Source organism: Equus przewalskii, chromosome 26 (genome assembly GCF_037783145.1).
Source record: "Equus przewalskii isolate Varuska chromosome 26, EquPr2, whole genome shotgun sequence".
In the NCBI taxonomy this organism is placed as follows: domain Eukaryota; kingdom Metazoa; phylum Chordata; class Mammalia; order Perissodactyla; family Equidae; genus Equus; species Equus przewalskii.
This window is the reverse complement of record NC_091856.1, coordinates 19,904,054-19,923,597: the sequence shown is the minus strand read 5'-3', so window position 1 is coordinate 19,923,597 and position 19,544 is coordinate 19,904,054.

Here is a 19,544-nt window from a genome sequence, read left to right as displayed (position 1 = left end):
CTCTGAACGTGAAGAGAGGAAGGCAGACAAGCCATAAACCTCAGGACTCAAGGAAAAACAGGATGATGCGTTCTCTGGGTTTTCTTTTTGCCTCATATTTCCAAAACTGGGAGATGAAGAAGCCAGCAACCTGGAAATACCTATGGATACAGACAAAAAAAGCACCCCAAAAATCTTCTTCTCTCAATCAAAGGCCCAGGAAAGGGACACACTAGCAAGACATAAAGATTTTAGGCAATAACCAACCTACTACAGCCAAACACCACAGAAAGTCTATGGACCACCCACACCCACACCAGCAAATGCCACACAAGAAGTGGCCTAGACTTCCACCCTCACAATGCTGTAACAAAATACCCCAACACCCAAGATTGGGGTGATATCAGACAAGGCCAAGCTGGGAACAGAGAGTAAAGAGACATCCTACTTGTGTCACTGGAGACCATCTGGGATCCCTGGATTTCTACTCCAATCCACCACTCTCCTCCTCACTGGGACAGTATCAGGGAAAGCCTAGCGGAGAGTCAGGACTTTCACAGTTACCCAACAATCATGAAGATACCCTCACTGCAGTGTCCATGGAGATCACATAGGGAGCCAGACTCCTGCCTAGCACTAATATTGAGGCTCCCACTCTTGGGTATCAACACAGACCAAGTGAGGAAACGACTTTTACCTCCATCTGGCAGTAACTAGGTAGTGCTCTCTCTCCCTCTGCCAGAGCCGTGTCAGAGAAAGTCAGTTCTTATGTAAACAGCAAATTTAAATAAGGCCCAGAGTTTTACAATATAATCTCTAAATTTCAGTTGAAAATCAGTCATCATACCAAGAACCAGGATAATCTCAAACTAAGCGATAATCGATATATGCCAAAATCAAGATGACAGAGTTGTTAGCATTATCTGCCAAAGATTTGAAAGCATCCCTAATAAAAATAATTAACGAGCAATTCCAAACAGTCTTGAAGCAAATGATAAAAGAGAAAGCCTCAGTAAAGAAATAGAAAGTCTTCACAAAGAAATAGAAGATATAAAGAAGCAAATGATAATCTTAGAACTGAAAAATGCAGTAACTGAAATGAAAAACTCAGTGGATGGGTCTCAACAGCAGAATAGAGGAGACAGAGGAAAGAATCAGTGATTGAAGATGGAACAATGGGAATAACCCAGTCTAAACAGCAATCTGAAAATTTACACAGAGCCCCAGAGATTTGTGGGACTACAATAAAAGATTGAACATCTGTGTCATCTGAGTACTGGAAGGAGAGGAGAAACAAAGCAGGGCTGGAAAAGTATTCAAAAGAATTCCAACTAAAAATATCGTGAATTTGGCATGAGTCATACACCTATGGATTCAAGAATCTGAGCAAACCGCAAACAGGATAAACCCAAAGAAACTCATACCAATACACATCATAATTAAACTTTTTAAAACTAAAGACAAAGAAAAGACCTTGAAAGCAGCCAAAGAAAAATGACTTCTTACCCATATGTAAGAAAACAATTTGAATAACAGTGAATTTTTTTTTTTATCAGACACCAAACATGCCAGAAGGAAGTAGCTCAATATTTTTGAAATGCTTGAAAAAAACCAATTGTCAGCCCAGAATCCTATATATACTCAAAATACCCTCCAGGAATGAAGGGAAAATTAAGAAATTTTCAGACAAAGGAAAACTAAGAAAATTTGTCACCAGCAGACTTACTCTAAAAGAATAGCTAAAGGAAGTTCTCCAAATAGAAAAAGAAAAAGAAAACCCTGGAACATCGGGAAGGAAGAAAGAACACAGTAATGAAAAAATATGTGTAAATAGAATAGATTTTCTCTCTTTGAGCTTTCTAAATTATGTTTGACAGTTGAAGCAAAATTTTAACACTGTCATATGTTTCTAAAGTTAAAAACATAGAAAAAATATTAAAGGTAGAAAAAAATATTAAAAGCAATTATAAATAGGAGAAGACAAAGTGACTTAAAGAGAGATAAGCTTTCTCTACTTCACTTAAGCAGGCAAAATGATGACACCAGTAGACTGAGATAACTTACCTATATTATAATATAATACGTAGGGAAATCACAAAGAGATACACTCAAATACGCTATCGATAAATCCAATTGTAATTCTAAGAAATGTTCAGTAATCCACAGGAAGGCAGGAAAAACAGAGTGATAATAGAAAACAAAAAGTAAAATAGCAGATTTAAGTCCTAAAATAGAAAAAATTACAATAATGTAGATGATCCAAGTACACCATTTAAGATACAGAGGTTGACAGAATAACTTAAAAAATATGGGCCAGCTATTGGTTGTCTGTAAGAAACTTACTTCGAATATAATGATATATACAGGTTAAAAATAAAAGGATAGAAAGGATATATCATGAAAACATTAATCAAAGGAACACAGGAGTGGCTATATTAATGTAATATAAAGCAGACTTCAGGGTGAAGAAAATCATCAGATCTTATATAATGAAAACCAAGAAGACATAGCAATCCTAAATGTGTACACACCAAACAATTGAGCTGCAAAATATGTGAAGCAAAAACTGATGGTACTGAAAGGAGGAATAGACAATTTAACAACGATAATTTAACAATTATAGTTGGAGACTTCAACACTCCTTTCCCAATAATTGATAGAACAACTACACAGAAAATCAAGAAGCATATAGAAGAATTCACAACATCATCAAACAATAGAATCTAATCAACATTTAAAGAACACTACATCTAACAACAGCAGAATACACCTTCTTTTCAAGTGCCCATAGAACATACACCAAGATAGCTCATCTCCTGGGACAAAGACGAACCCCAACAAATTTTTAAAAATTAAAATTACCCAATGTTCTTTGACCACAATGGAATCCAACTAGAAATAAGTAACAGAAAGATAAGAGCAAAATTTCAACACCCATCTAAATAGTCCATGGGTCAAATAGGAAGTCTCAAGGACAGCAAAAAGTGCATTGAACTGAAATGAAAATACAATATATCAAAATTTGTGTGACGCAGCTAAAGAAGGGCTGAGAAGGAACTTTATAGCATTAAACGCATGCATTTGAAAAGAGGAAAAGTCAAACTGAACCCAAAGCCAGCAGAAGGAGGGAAATAATTGGGAGGAGAAATCAATAAAATTGAAAACAGAAAAATAATGCACAAATCAATTGAACAAAAAAAATGAGGGGTTTTTTTGAAGAGATCAATAAAATTGACAACCTCTAGCGAGACTGACAAAGGCAAAAAGACAACACATATTAACAGCACCAGAAATGAAGTAGGGGAGATCACTACAGAACATGAAGACGTCAAAAAGATAATGAAGGAAGGGCTACAAACAACTCGACGCATAAAGTTGTTAACATAGACAAAGCAGACCACTTCCTCAAAAAACACAAATTATTATTCAGTATGAAATAGATACTATGTATAGCCCTACAAATATTCAGGAAATTACGTTTATAATTATAAGAGCTCACCAAAAAGAAATCTCCAGGACCATATGGTTTCACGAGAGGATTCTACCAAACATTTAAGGAAGAAATAACACAAAATCTACATAATCTCTTCAAGAAAATAAAAATAGAGATAAACTGCAACTCGATTTTATGTAGCTAGTAGTGTGCTCCATGAAGGAAAGGCAGACTTTTCAACAAACTGAGCTCAGCAGTTATCCAACTGCTCCAGTGGCAAAAAATGTACCTCAACCTGTCTCACACCTTATATGAAAGTAACTCAAAGTGGATCATGGATTAAACGTAAAAAATATAAAACTATAAAATGCTGATTTAAAAAAAAAAAACCATGGGAGAAAGTCTTCACAAATCAGTCACTGTAATCTAGCACACCAGCAGGTTGAACAGAAAAATCAAATGATTATTTCAATCAATGCAGAGAAAAACTTTGACAAAACACAAAACCCATTCATGATTAAAAAAGAAAAGACTCTCAAAAAATTGGAATAGAGGAGAACTTTCCAAACTTGATATAAAGCATCAAACAATAAATCTACAGTTAACCTTATACTTAGGGATGAAACACTGAAGGCTTTTTCCTCTAAGATTGGGAACAAGGCAAGGATGTCTGCTCTCACAGTGCTGAAAGTACTAGTCAGTGGAGTAAAGCAAGAAAAGGAAATAAAAAGCATATAGACCAGAAAAGAAAAGGTAGAGAATGGGAGAAAAAAATGTAAAACACATATGCAGCAATGTATTTAGAATATATAAAGAACTCTCAAAACTCAACAGTAAAAAAGGAAACAATCCAATTAGAGAGCATGGGCAAAAGTCATGAAAAGACATATTTTTTATTTTATAAAAAAGAGATATTTGGGTGGCAAATAAATACATGAAAAAGTGTACTATTATTAGCAATTAGAGAAATGCAAATTAAAATCACAATTAGATAACACTACACATGTATAAGAATAGCTTAAATGAAAAATAGTGACATCAAATCCTGGCTAAGATGCAGAGAAGCTGAATCAGTCATACTGAAATGTAAAATTGTATAGTCACTCTGGAAAAGTTTGGTAGTTTCCAAAAAACACTAAACATTTAACTATCATATGACCCAGCCATTACACTCCTGGGCATTTAGTCCAAAGAAATGAACACTTATATTCACACAAAAACCTGTAGACTAATGTTTATAGCAGCTTTATTCATAATAGCCTAAAACTGGAGGCAACCCAAATGTCCTTTGGCAGGTAAATGGTTAAACAAATTGTGGTACATCCATACCATGGAATACTACACAGCAATAAAAAGGAAAAAAACTATTGAGACATGCAACACTCTGACCACAGTTGAATTATACCAAGTGAAAAAAAGCTCATCTCAAAAGATTATATACTGTCTTATTCCATTTATATAACTTTTGAAATGACAAAATTCTAGAAATAGAGAACAGATTAGTGGTTGCCAGGGGTTACAGTGGAAATAGGGGCAGGAGAGAAATGGATCTGCTTATAAAAGGACAACTTGAGGGATCTTGGGAGTAATGGAATTTTTCTGTATCTTTACTGTATCAATGTCAATATCTTGGTCATGATATTGTCCTACAGTTTTGCAAAATGTTATCATTAGAAGAAACTGGGTAAAAGGTAAGTGATATCTCTATTATGTTCTACAATTTCATGTTACAATTGCAATTATCTCAAAATTTAAAAAAATAATTAAAAGTTTTCAATAAGAATAAAACATATCGTAATTCCTTGAAAATTATATATAATGTGTCTGCGACGTATGTTCTGTATTAACTCAAACAGATGTTTCCCACTATGATCTGGTGGGTATTTGTAGCTCTTACATAGAAGAAGGAATTTGTCATCACGTGCATTTGGGAAATCCTGGCTTAAACATAGTTCTCTTTTTCAGGAATTCTCCAAACCTTTATTATACTTATCTGTCTTGTGATTTTTCAGCTGATTGGTAGAATAAACATGACTCTTCCTAATTCCTCAATCATTGAGAATTGGCTTCTCCTCCCCTTCTCCCAAAAACACATGCTCAATACATCAAAAATAACATTTATGAGACCGGTGTTCCATGGAATTCACATAAGAAAATGCCAATGTCTACAGAATATTCTATTTGTTACTCTGGCTTAATAATGAACATAAGGAAATTCTAAGCAGAAGCAGTAACTTATCAGAAGCCACAAAAGCATAAAATAGTATGGATCTTTGGAGTTCTGACTGAGGACAGTGGAATATGCAGCGGGCATGTAGGAGGTACATCTGGAGGGGTGTCTAGTGGCCAGATCATGAAGAGACATGAGTGCCAAGCCAGGGAGTTCGACCTTTGTTCTGGAAGCCATAGAGTCTTTACCTGGACCCCTAGGCCCATCCTTTTATTCTACGAACAAGAACATTGAGAGAGAATTATCAGAATGACTCATTTCACTATAGCTGTCTAGATTTGACTTTACGAATTCTAAAACTGTGAGTAGAGCTTACAGACCATAACATTAGCCTTTAACTTCAGTGATTTTAGAGCACATGTAGATAAAATCAAAACATGTCTGCATAAATTCACAGTATCCTGTGTGGACTGGGAAGTCATTCTTCCTCAAATCTCCTTATTCTGCAGATGGGGAAACAACCCCAGAAGAACGGATGCAAGATAAAATCCCGTCTTCTGTCTCACAATATGAATCTCTTTGTATTTTCTATCCTTTTTTCTGAAGAGGATCCTTAGCCTGCAATCAAACAAATATAGCCTTGCACCTGAACTTCTGGAAGAGATGGCAACCCCAGGATTAATTAAAATCCTACCCACTGATTAAAAGTATTCCAAGCACTTGAGGCTCAGTAAGGAAAGCTTTTCATCATGTGACCTCAGTTAGAAAAATTTGGTAAACAGCTCCCATTTCCAACCTGTATTTTGAGAGCAAAAGAGCAGATCTGTCAGGGGGGAGGAAAGATGGGGGCTGGCATTGGGGATTGTTTTCCTGTGGCTTTGGTATAAAATAATCTGGTTTGAATTGTTGTAAAGTACAGAAATAAACGGCATTCAGCCGTGGATCTTAACTCAGCATATCAATTTGAAAAAATGTTATTTTTCCTTACAAGTCAATAGAGCATCGTGTTTGGCAGCTGGGCCCCATTACCCGAGTCCCCGCAAGGGAAATGTCTGGTCAGGCATTATTTACAATCCCAAATTTATTTTTTTAGCTAAGGCCTCTCGTGGCTCTGTCCAGATTTCAAGTGACGGCCATCAAACCAAAGTCCTTTACACTCTGTCCTGTCATGTCGTAAGCTTTCAGATCTTAACATCTTTAATACCAGAGACTACAATAAGTCTTCTTAACCAAAGTTAAGAAGTACTGGAGATTTTTGTTAATGTATTCCCTGGCAAGGAACAACTTACATAGGCTAATAATAATTTATCCAATGTTATTATAAATGTTCAAAAAACAAACAGGAGTGATTGCAAACTGGTTACTGCCATACAACTGGTGCCAGATGATTACAAGCAAGCCAGAAAGGATACATACGCATTACACGCCATGGCGCTCCCATGTCTGCACACAAGACCATCTGAATATACTAAGTCTAGAAGTTTCCATGGCTCTGTTTTTATCTAAATTTGACCTCTTTGGACAATGAGACAGATTGATCAGCTTCTACTAGAAGAACCAGGTCTCTGACATAAGGCTGTGTCTTTATGAGACCATCACAATCAGGTTTTCATGAATGCCATGCCTTTCTCTAAGCTTCTCTTAATTCCACACAGCCCAGAGAGAGTAAAGAAAACATCACCGTGTAAGCAGAAACACCTGAGTTCAAGCCTTTACCTGTAGCAATGGTTATCTTCAAGCAAGTTACTCTTACTTCTTTAAACTATCTCCTCAGTGGTAAAATGGAGATAAGGTGGTCTCTTTTGATGATCCTTGTGAAGATTATGGGATTATATTTGGAAAACTTCTGGCTTTATAGAGGATGCTCAATACATATCCAGTCCTTTTCCCCTCCATCCAAATTTCCCTCAAGGAAATTGTCTCAAATCCCTTTGTCTATAATAGTCCTTGTATTATTATTGTTTATGTAAACCATGAGCTCCTTGAAGACAGGCAGTTCCTTGGTAAATGCTACAGTAGATATAAAAGTGTGTTCTTTCCTGGTTCTAACACAATGAGTCTCATACAGTAGAAACTCAACAAATGGAGTAAGTAATTGAAGGAAGACCCATTCCATCCCCTCTATTCTGTGCCTTGGGTTCTGAGATTCCTGAAGGCAGGGACAGTGTCTTATTCATCTTTGTACCCCCTATCCTTAGCACAGTGGACTGCACATCCTTGGTGATCAAGAAATGTGTTGCCTTGAATAAAACTTGATATTTCTTAGTCCTCTTCCACAATCTCTGATTCTGTGCTGGGTGTATAGCAAATACTCAGTAGAGTTCAGCAAATCATTTTATTTAATGAACTGACAGAAACTCTCTAGAAAGCCCCAAACTCATCACCCAAGTAGTGTGCCATTTGAGAGTTACATGGACACACCACATTCATTTCTCCTATCTTCAAACATACCCAGCTTGTGTTGCTTTAATTTCATAGGTTGGAAGATGGAGAGGCCAAAATACACACTCAAGATCATGAGGGAAACCTTAATATGGCCTGCCATTCTCTTTGCAATGTTCTCCCTCTGGCTGCATCTTCCCCTGCAGCTCACTCAACCTTCCCTGTGTTCCAGCCACACTGCCCTCTCCTGCATCGATGAACTTGTGCGAGCAGTTTCAGTTGCCCATGGTGTCCTCATGCTCTGTCTGCTAGACAATCCTTTTCCTTCTGCAAAACATGACATGAGATGCACTTCTTCTATGAAATAGTCTCCCAAATTCTTAGCCAAGCTCAACAGCCCCTCCTCTCTCCATTCGTCATGACCCCACATCACACTTCACAGCACTTAGCTTCATAACCTGCTCTTTAGTAAAATCAAGAAGTACTTGAGAATTTTAATTCTAGGGCACAGCAGTGCCTGGCACATAGAAGATGCTTGGTAAGAATTTTCCAGATTCAGTGAAGGAAGCATAAGTGAGTAGCCAGGAAGAAGAGGAAAGAGAAATTGGCTGAATAAGAAAAAAGGAACAAGTAAACAAAGGGCATATTATACAATAAATTAATTTCCCAAATGCCTCAATTTGAGACATTGGTTCTTTACTAACTTGAAATAGTGATACAAATATATGCTGTTTACCCATGGAAAAACTCTTTGATTTAGTGAAAAAAAATCTTAAACTTTACTTACTGGCAAATTTCATATTTTGAAATCTAAAAGCTCCTTTTCCAGGAAAGCTTTCTAGCCTGCTTGTGAATATTTTAACCATGGCAAGGTGGAAACCAGAAAGCTGAGGAAAAAAAAAATGCTGTGTCCATTAGACCAAAAAAAGAGAACACTTATGCCTGCAGTTTACTTTTACTTCTCTCAATGTTTCAAGGAAATTTCAAAACCACCCAAAAAGAAGTGAAATCCCAGATTAGGCCACATTTTCTGATTATTCAATTATATTGTAAATTCCCAGTTCCAGTTCTAGTAATTTGTCAATGATCTGAGGATAAGACATACCCACACATGCTCACACACACTCAGTCTTTCATGAGTCACCTTCAGCTCAGAGCACAGTAGCTAAAAGGATAACACTTTTTTTCTGTCTGACATTTCAGTTCTCTACTTGAGAAATATGACTGCAGTTGGATTAAGTTTAAATATGATGTCAGGTTTTCCACTGCTTCATGAGAAAAACATGTTTCTCCTGAGTTTAAATAGTCTAATTGTGCTTACTCTTGGGTTAATTCGGGGAATTCCTGCATTCTTTGGCAGAGAAGGGCAAACAGCAGTGTCTAGTGTAGATGATAAGAGGAGAGGAGCACTGACCAAGAGAGATGTGTCCAGAGCTGTACTTCTTCAAAAGAGAGTTAAGATACATTTGGGTCGGAGGAGCTGGATTGGAAATTTTAGAGACCATACAGGCAGAATTTTTATTGGAAAATCGAAAGGACAGTCATTTTCGTGGGAATTGTATCTTTCGCACCTAAAACACTGCATACAGTAATTGTTCAACAAACATTTGTTGGGAAAATAAATGGATAGGTGATATACTGCCTCACCAGGTAGAGGTTGGTGTATATGAATGACAGGAACCTCAAGAAAAGGAAATCTTGCACCATGATGGAAGCTGCCCTTTTATTTTTCCACCAAAAAGTGCTTTTGAGGAGTACAAAGATGAACTATATCTCTTTTGCAATAACAAGAAACAACCCTGGAATTGTTGATGAGGACTTAGTCCAAAGGTCGTTGCCCTTCTTGCCCTCCCCTCCTCCACTGTTCATAAATACCACTGTCCTCACACCAGCCACACTAAACAGCTCTGTGACCTCAGGCAAATTCCTTAAAATCACTGAACCTGAGTTCTGTTTTTGTATGTGGGAAGACAGGGCTCTTTCTCTGTTTGCACTATATATTTCTCCTCATCCTCTCTCTGATTGTGAGACTTTTTTAAGGTAATGACATCAATGCTATGTTATGAGAGGTTATTAATATAGTGCTAGAGAGTTTTATTTCTCTTGTTGGTGAGCCAGTCTAAAGAAGTGAGGATCCAGGCTAAACCTGACTAGGCTGCCTGAAAACAGATGGTGATGATAAGATGTTTTGGGAGGCTGTGAAGAAAAGAATGGGGAAGAAGAAGAAAGAGGGAAGACAAAGAAAATGAGATTTCTGAGTATCCAACTCAGATGATCTATGGAGATGAGTAACTAACAATGGTGCATGCACTTGCTTGTGAGTGGTCATAAAGAGAACTGGCTTCTTTCTGGTACTGAGCAATCCAGACATTTCAAGGAAGCATAAAGTAAGTTGAGCAAAATGGAGGAAAGAGTACAAGCTCACTGTGGTAGAAATTAGTGACACTTACTGTATCTGGTTTTCTTCTCCTTCCTGGGAATATGGGAAGACTTCCCAGATTCCCTTGTGGTGAGGCTGAGGTCATGTGACTAATTTTGGCCAATAGGCTGTGACAAGTGTCTTCCAATGGGAGGCTTTAAGATGCAAAGCTGAGGTCTCTATACTTTCTCTTCCCCTGCTCCAGCAATCAAGGAAAACGTGTTGATGGTAGAGCCGCAAAGTAGGAGTGCCCTGCCTCCCTGCATTGCCACATAAAAAGCTGTCCTGAAGAGTTGCCTTTGCCCCATCAGACTTCATATGAGTAAGAAATAAACTTTTGTTGTGTAAAGCCATTGAGATTTAGGGGTCTATTTGTCACCGCATCACAGCCTAGCCTATCCTACCTGGTTCACTTAACTAGTACTTGTGAGGATTAAATGAGAATGTATTTGTCAAGAGTTCTGGAAGTGGTAAAGTATGCTTAATGCTAGTTCTTATTAAATTTGATAAAAGACTTTCTTGTGGCAAGTTTTTATTACCAAATATCTCTATAAATAAGTGCTAAAGAAAATGTTCCAGACAATACTAGCTGTAGTTTTTCAAACAGAAGTTGTGTCACATTTATGATCAAGACATGTATGATGGCATGATAAGAAGGAGCACACATTTTGGAGTCTAACAGACTTGCACTCCAGTGTCACCTCTGTCATTTACTGGCTTGAGATTTTGGGTAAGCTAATCAATTTCTCTAAGCTTTGTAATTTTTGTCTCTAAACTGTGGTGGTAGGAGGTGTGGGGAGACAGAAAAATGCCTTGATTGGATCACTGTGAGAAAGAAAATGAAAATTTATGTGCCCATAATAAGTGCCTTATACATAGATCAAATAATTTAAGTGCCTCATACATAGATCAAAAAACTAACAGTTTGTGATATTTAATTAACATTAAATATTTTCTGATTACTTATTTCTGATTTTCTGATTATCCTTTGGAAAACAAAGAGGAGAAAAAAGTGAGAAACAAAGGCACTAGATGTTTCTGGTTATGATCCACCTTAAGAGAAAGTTTGAGAAGGAGGTAGCTCTCTTTCTTTTGACGTTCCATTGGCCAAGTCCAATGTTGACATTACTTAGTTAAGAATACGGACTCTAAAGATTAAATTATATTTAGGCAATTAAAACCAGCCCAGCTGAGTGATGTGAGTAAAGATTGTCTTCTAGGGCCAAGATGTAGCTGTCATCAATCATAAACAGACATAAACCCAGGACGGAGTAGATATTTTCAGAAAATATTTATGTCGGTTACTATGCACTTGGGTTTTGTGGGATATGTCTATTTTTCCAACAGTTAATGACATGTGGTATTTCATGTGCTCAGGTTAGCTCTTGACTGTTTTCTCTTTCCTTTTTTTCTTTTCTCTCTTCTTTCCTTTCTCCATCTCCCCCTTTCTTTCCTCCTTCCTACCTTATAATGACCTACTGGCATATCTTTTGCCTACCTATCCCCACTTTTGGATACATGAAATGGCCAGTATTCTTAGATTCCCCCCTCATCTCCATTGCTGGCTTTGTATTAAAAAAAAAAAAAAAAACCTTCATAAAATTTCAGGAAGATCATTAATATCAGCTTCTTAGTTGTTTGATTTCACTGTCTTTGATTAGTATTCCATTTTAGCCCTGGATTCCTCAGTAACTTTTTAAGTTTGTCTTCAACTGATAGCATAGAAATAGTGAATAGAAACTTTGGGAAGATTTCAGAATTCTTTTTATATATGAGGAATCTGAGACTCATTTTATGTGATCCAGAGCTACTGCATTGACACAGGTTAGACTTAGAGTCCCGGGATTCCAGTGACCCTATTTCTCATCATAATTAGCCGTACCTACATCTCCTGTGGGGTAAAACATGCTTAAAAATGCACAAGCATAGAGCAATTTAAGAAGCACTTTTCTTGATCTGCTTCTCCAAATAAAGTCATCTCTGTCAGCTCAATGACCTCATAATTCTTCAACTTAATACCTTTTCCAGGCTAAAATGAAACTTCTTTGGGATTTTTCAGTCCTTTATATTGTAGCATGATTTAATTTGTGATGGTCTTATGAGACTATTCCTGGATGGAAAAAGAGCAGAAGAGCACTAATCAAGAAGGGAAGAGGAAGTCACAAATACCAAGTCTTTGAGAAGACATAGCAAGAGCAAATTTTCACCAGCTTTTGCCTAGAGCCAACCCAACACATTTAACAGCCATATTTATATTTGCTTTTGTTTAATTATCAATTTTTTCCTACTAAGTGAAATTCACTATCCTACGTACTGAGGTAAAACAGAGTTTGATAGGAAATGGTTACAAACTTCTGGGACCTTACAGCTAAGAAGGCATTCTGTCTCATGTAATTTAACTAATGCAGTGATAAAAACAGAATAAAATGCTTACAACAAGGGACATATACTCAACACTCTCAGGGAGTAGAGAGATTGATTTTAATAGGGAAATGATGGAAATGGGAAAGGATTCCTGGAGGATATGACCTTTAAACTGGACCTTTTAGAGTTAGCAACAAGGAAACAGAATTTTGAAGCTGAGAGAATGTCATACCTAAATATCCATTCAACATCTTACAAATATTTCTTGTGCTGTTTGCTGAGCCCCAAAGTTATAACAAAGAAGATATAGTCCCTGGCTCAGGAGTTTTCTGCCTCATATAAGCCACTGGAGAAAACATTAATTTAATATGAAATAGCTGGAAGTGAACAAATATACTTGGTTAGCTTATTTAGCTCAAGGCAAATGGTCCATCCAGTTCGTTCTCTATAGATGATACTTCTTGGATAGTATTTTCATTTTTCTTCAATAAAGGTAAAGGAGACAGCCTATAGGGAGCAGCCTTTCTTGTTCATATCTATTTTCCTTTCCTATACTCTTCCCACTTGAAGGTTGGACTACAGAGGTGACCATCCTTCTCTGTAATGAGTTTCCTCGTCCTTCTTTTATCAAAAGCTCTCCACCATAAGTTTTGATGGTATAATCTTGTTAGAAAAAAAAATGTTCTTTGGAGCCCCAGCCCAGTCTCCTGTTGTTTAGGTACCATTCCTGAATAGCAGATCCAGGTTATGTGGTTTATGCCTGGATGCCTTGGAATACTTGCGTGTTAATGCTCTGTGACATCAGGAAAGTCATCATACTTCTCTGTGAACTTCAGTTTCCCCACCTGTAAATTGAAGATAACCAGATGCCTTCAGGGCAAAGGGAGTTGATTCTTTCTCGTGTGTGTGTGTTTGTGTGTGTGTGTGTGTGTGTTTGATTTGTGGAGGAAAAGCGGCTTCTCTGAAAATTAGAAAATCTCAACTCTACCCCTGGCTGTATCCCTATTTTGTATTGAGAAAATTATGGTATGCCTTGTACTGCCTGAGTCTTCTATTTAGGGGACAATACATGAAGATTAAATGTAAAACTGATCAACAATATAATCTTGTAAGCCAATTTGGTGAGGGGAGAAGAGTAGAAACAGGCCAATTGACTGCTTGACTGAATGATTGATTATTCGACTCAATTGACCAGACTAATCAGAACCATCCATCTAGTAGCCAAGTGTGTGAGCACATATCAAAACAATTTCGGAAAAGGACTTAGGAACATCTGCTTATTTGGGATAATGTAGACAAAATATGGTTGACTAAATGCTTTGATATCTTTTAATCTTAGTTAAAGCTCTTAGAAAAAACAAAACTATAATGAAATCCATGGGCTTAAGTCTTGGAGAGTAGACAAAATTGTGTCTCTACATATTTATTTAAAAATTGTGATGTCCCTTCTATGATCCAAATACAAACTCAGTCATTCGTGTTTCTTTTTTCTTTATATGAAAGAAAAGGGACTATAACAATAATAAAGATAATGAAGAAAAAGCAACGAGAGAGAAGCAGCCCTCTTTTCTTTTCTTTCTGCTCCACTTAGTATGTCTTATCTCATTCTTGGTACTTTGTTTTCTCTCTCCTTGCTCCTTCTCCAGACTAACTTTTGGATTTTCTTTTCCTGGAAGAGAATTCTTCTCTCTTTCTCTTTGGTCACTTTCTGAATCCCCACAAACGCACTCTGATAGCTCAGCTCGCATTACATCCTCAACCTTGATTCAATCATCAGTGACCTCTGACTAGTTCACAGCTGTTGGGACTCTTAACGTGTGGGTAGAGAGGAGGAGGAAAGGTGAGCAGACAGCCTAAGATGTATCTACTATAAGTTATTTGACTCTGGTTACAAAGCAAATTCACTCTTGAATAAGGATTTGAGCTCAGGTATGCCTGGCTCTGAAGTCCAAGATCCCTTTACCACACAGTGATGCCATTGCGCTTAGTAGTTTGTGGAAAGACCATGAAAGTTACCCCATACATAATAAGTATCTAGACTTTTTCAATTAGGGAGACCCAAGCTAAATCAAACCTAGACAGGATAGGTATTTACTCAGATCACTAGTGTTGGGTTTCTGCGACACGATTAGCATGCTGATAAGCATGATAATAATAGTAATGATAATATTAATAATGATAACAATCCACATTTATACAACCGTTACTATGTGTCAGGCTTTCTCCTAAATTCTTTACATGCATTAACTAGATCAATCTTCTCAACAACCCCATAAGGTCAGTATTATCACGTGATCTCCCTTTGATAGATGAGAAAACTGGGGCACAGGGAGGTGAGTGGAAGTTATCAGGCATTTTCATCTCACTCAATCTTTTATTGGAAATTTTAAAAAGAACATGATAAATTAATTGTAAATAAGACAAAGTAAATATGACCTACTAAATTTATGGCACAGAGAAAGACTTTTAACAATTACCTCATACACAGTGCTTACAGTTCACTATGTGCTTTATTTAAAAAGAAAAAGATAGAATCAACTGAAAACTGAAGTCATTGTCCCACATTTGTGGAATCAGTTCTCCAGCCTGTGGTATTGGTCTCTAATGATTTGAGCAGAGGGAAGACATTGAGTATTTGAGTAGTATATATGTTTCCTGTGGCTGCCGTAACAAATTACTACAAATGTGGTGTTTTAAAACAATGAAGTCTATTCATTCCACAGTTCTTGAGGCCAGAAGTCTGAAATCAAGGTGTCAGCAGGACCACACTCTCTGAAGTCTCCATCGGAGAATCCTTCATTGCCTTGTCCAGCTTCTGGTGGCTCCACACATTTCTTGGCTTGTGGCTGCATATGTTTTCCCTTCTATCTTTGGAGGTAGAATCTACTCACTTAAGGATCCAATCCTTACCTTGATTACATCTTCAAAGACCTTTTTTCCAAATACGGTCATATTTACAAGTTTTGGGTGTTAGGACATGAACATATGTTTTTGGGGGCCATCATTTAAGTTACTACAAGTAATTAGGGAAGTTCTTTCAGGGTTTCATATGAAACTTAGTGGTGTTCAAGATACAGCCCTAAATAGCTCACTTATAATGCAGGTGATTCCCATGTGCCTCACAATGATTGCCCTGGGGCTATTATCAAAAAAGGGACTCTGACATAGGAAAATAAATGATTTTGAGCTTGAGAGAGGCTTGTTTTGACTTCATACAGCAAGAATAGAATAGACTTGTAAGCTTCCACTTTCTCCCTCTAAAATGAAATACTAACTTTCTTGACTACAACGTTGAATTGGCAAAACACTCATTCAGACTTAATTAAGATCATATGTTAAAACATATTTTCCCTCTTTTGACAGTCTTTAAAATGTCATTTCAGATATGCGAACTCGGCAAAAAGAGAAAAATAAAACTGGGAAAAGTGAGTAAGATTTTTTAAATGAAAAAGTGAAATAATTTTTAAGGCTAAGGACAGATTTATATATTACTTTTAATATTGGAACATGCAGTCTCATTTGTCTTCTACATTTTTTAGATTACAGATTTCTAAGTGTCAGAAATCTTAGAATCTCAAGAAATATCCATCAATTTAAAATTCAAAATAGCTGGAGTCCTTAGAGGAAAGATGCAATTATGGTTGGGAGAATATAACAATGCCTTTGAGACATGACCTGAAGATTTATGTGAATATCTATTGCTGTAGGCTGAATGTTCGTATTCTCCGAAAATTCATATTTTGAAATCCTAATTCGCAATGTGATCGTATTAGGAGGTGTAGCCTTGGGGACGTGATTAGGTCATGAGGGTGCAGCTCTCATGAATGGGATTAGTGACCTTATAAAAAAGACGCAGAGAGATCCTTCCCCTCTTCCACCATGTGAGGACAAGAAGAAGATGTCTGTCTACGAATCAGGAAGTGGGCCCTCACCATACACCAAATCTGCCAACACCTTGATCTTGGACTTCCCAGGCTCTAGAAAGCTGAGAAATAAATTTCTGTTGTTTATAAGCCACCCAGTCTATGGTAATTTGTTATGCAGCCTGAACGGACTAAGACTTCTATGCATCTCAAGTTGGAATGTTTGCAAAGTGGTGAGAGCTTGGTAAGATTCTAAAGCATTTTGTTCCTTGTCCTAAGGAAACAGCATTTCCCAAAGAGTGGTCTATAAAACACAAGTCAGCTGCATAATGTCAGTTCCTTGATTCTAACACATGCCCCCCACCCCCATTTTAATGTCTCTGAAATTAGGTTCCCTGTTACACAGTGTCAAATGATATTTTTTAGCCACCAGGCTTTGCTTGGGCAAAGCTTAGCTGTGCATGAGTAAGGCCCTTCCATCTGATGATCACTTCCGTCAAGTTATTTGTATCTGTTGGACCTCATGTGGCTAAATTTAACTTGGGTCCTCAGTTTTTGCCTCTAAAAGATTACACTTCAATGTTGCATTGAAATGAAACATTTTTATGAAGGCAGAAGGTTGACAGTCACAAGACAAGTGATCCAATTTAAGGTGGTAGACATTGCCAAATCTCTTGAAGTAAATCATAAAATGTTGAAAACTGAGAGAAGTTGATGTGATTTATTTAGGCATTGGACTGTTTTATCTGTCAAAGGCTTCCAGCTAAATTTCAAAAGAAACTGATTTACTTCGAGAGATACATACTTAAATTAAGTATATAATAGGAAATGCAAATAAAACTCTAAGAGGCTTTCATATAATATAGAATTATGTCAGTCCTGAAGATGCTAAAGAAGTCAATATGATGAGCATAATTTATGAAAAGCAACATGTCAATCTGATGTAATATTGAACGCCTTAGGATGATGGAAATCTTCCTTTTAGGATTTCCAAAGGTGTATTTGCTTATTAAAAGCTCATAAACATCCTATGATAAAAAAATCTACTTAGCTTTGTTTTTACCATCATTTCCAAATGTATATGAAACTAGAGCACCCCCAACTGCCACACACACATACACACACACACATACACACAAACCAGTTACTACCGCTTACCAATGCAGCATCCTGGTGAACATACCTTGAGTCATGTTACCCTAAGGAGTAGATTATTATGATAATTTACCTGATCCTCACTTTTGTAAATAATAGAGTCATAGATACCATCAAAAGAATAAAAGACTATAATTCAGAAGACGCTACTGCTATTTTTTCATTAATTTGCTTTATGACCAGGAGCAGGTCCCTTCTTCCCTGAGTTTATTTCCCCATGTTTTCAATAAATTTATTGGTTGTACAAAATAATCCACAATTCCCCTTACTGCTCTACTCTTCTATCCTGCAATGAGGTCTGTTAGATGAAGAATAGAATATCAGCTTTGGTTACACAGACACTTCTCTCATTTCTAAATCTTTTTGCAAAACATAAAACCACAACTTATTCTGTGGTTTTCAAGAATAATACATGAATTTATTTGATACTTATTCTTTTAGATTAGTCACTCTTCCAGTGCCACATTCTGAGAGCGCTATGCCAACCATCACAAGGAGAGAGCTATGAAATAAAATGTACCATGTGGTGTTCATTTGTCAGGTTCCTCTCATGTGCTGACCCTATTCTTTGCATTGAGTAGAGTCATCTGAGGCCACAAGAGGAGCTCTTGAATTCTCGGCCACATATTCTACTTTGGTGGCAATAGTGTTAATGGTGGTGGTGCTCCTTCTTCTTCTTCCTCATTGTTATCATCATCATCACCATCACATCTCATCTCCAATCCACCTTCTATATTAGTTCCTATAAGATTTGATCCTGCATGCCCCTACTTAACACTTCAAATGCTTCCCATACAGCCAGGGATGAAGTCCAATCTTGCGTGGTTTATCAGACCCTTCATTATTACGAGATCTTTTTTTCCTCTCCATCCTCATCTTGCCCTTTTCCCACCAAACAGTGTACATTCCAGCTGTGAATGAGCCGTGTTCAGTTCCCTGAATATACCATCCTCTCTTTTATGTCTAAGCTTCTGCACATGCGGTTCCTTTATCCAAGGATGTTGTCTCCATCCCCACCTCTCTCCTTACACTGCCTCCATTTGGTTATTGTTTTAATATGGTCTGATTATCGTTCTAGAGGTAAATCTTCTGGGTAAATTGATAATGCCTCAGTCACCAATACTGCATTAGGCAGTCCTTCTGTCAGCTCCCACAGCATCTCATACTTTCCCTAGTATGGCACTCTCAGCACTGTGTTGTAATTGCCTTCTTTCTTATGTTGTCTCCCACTAAATTTCAACCTCCAGTACAGCTTTTCAGCTGGATAATTTCAGATGGTATAGGGGGCCTGTGAAACTCCGGGGCTGTGTTCAGCAGTGTGGCCAGGTCTGAAGTCTACTGTCCAAATCATAGATAGGAGAATATGAAGGATACAGCCTGTTTAGAGTCATTGTGGGTGACATGACTTTTCAATCCCACCAATACAATGTGATAGCAGGACAAGTATCCAACAGTCACTGCATACACAAAGCCCAAACATCTGTGACAAATGTCATGCTTCAGAAATGATCCCCAGTTGCCCAAGGAATGGCTTCCCCTGCAGAGTATTCTTATCTGCAGATCTGAAAAATTTTGTTTACTGTTCCAGCTTCTCTCTGACACACTTGTGGACTGACCACATGTCTCTAGTGAGTTTCTCTCCCTTCCTGTCACCAAACACAGCTTTCCTTTTGAAGCTGCAAATCAAGCTAACTGCCTGACAGTCTCTAGTATTATAACTGTGCACACCATGTGTGAAGGTCACAGGATCTAGAAAGCAAGTCTTTTTTGTAACTCCAA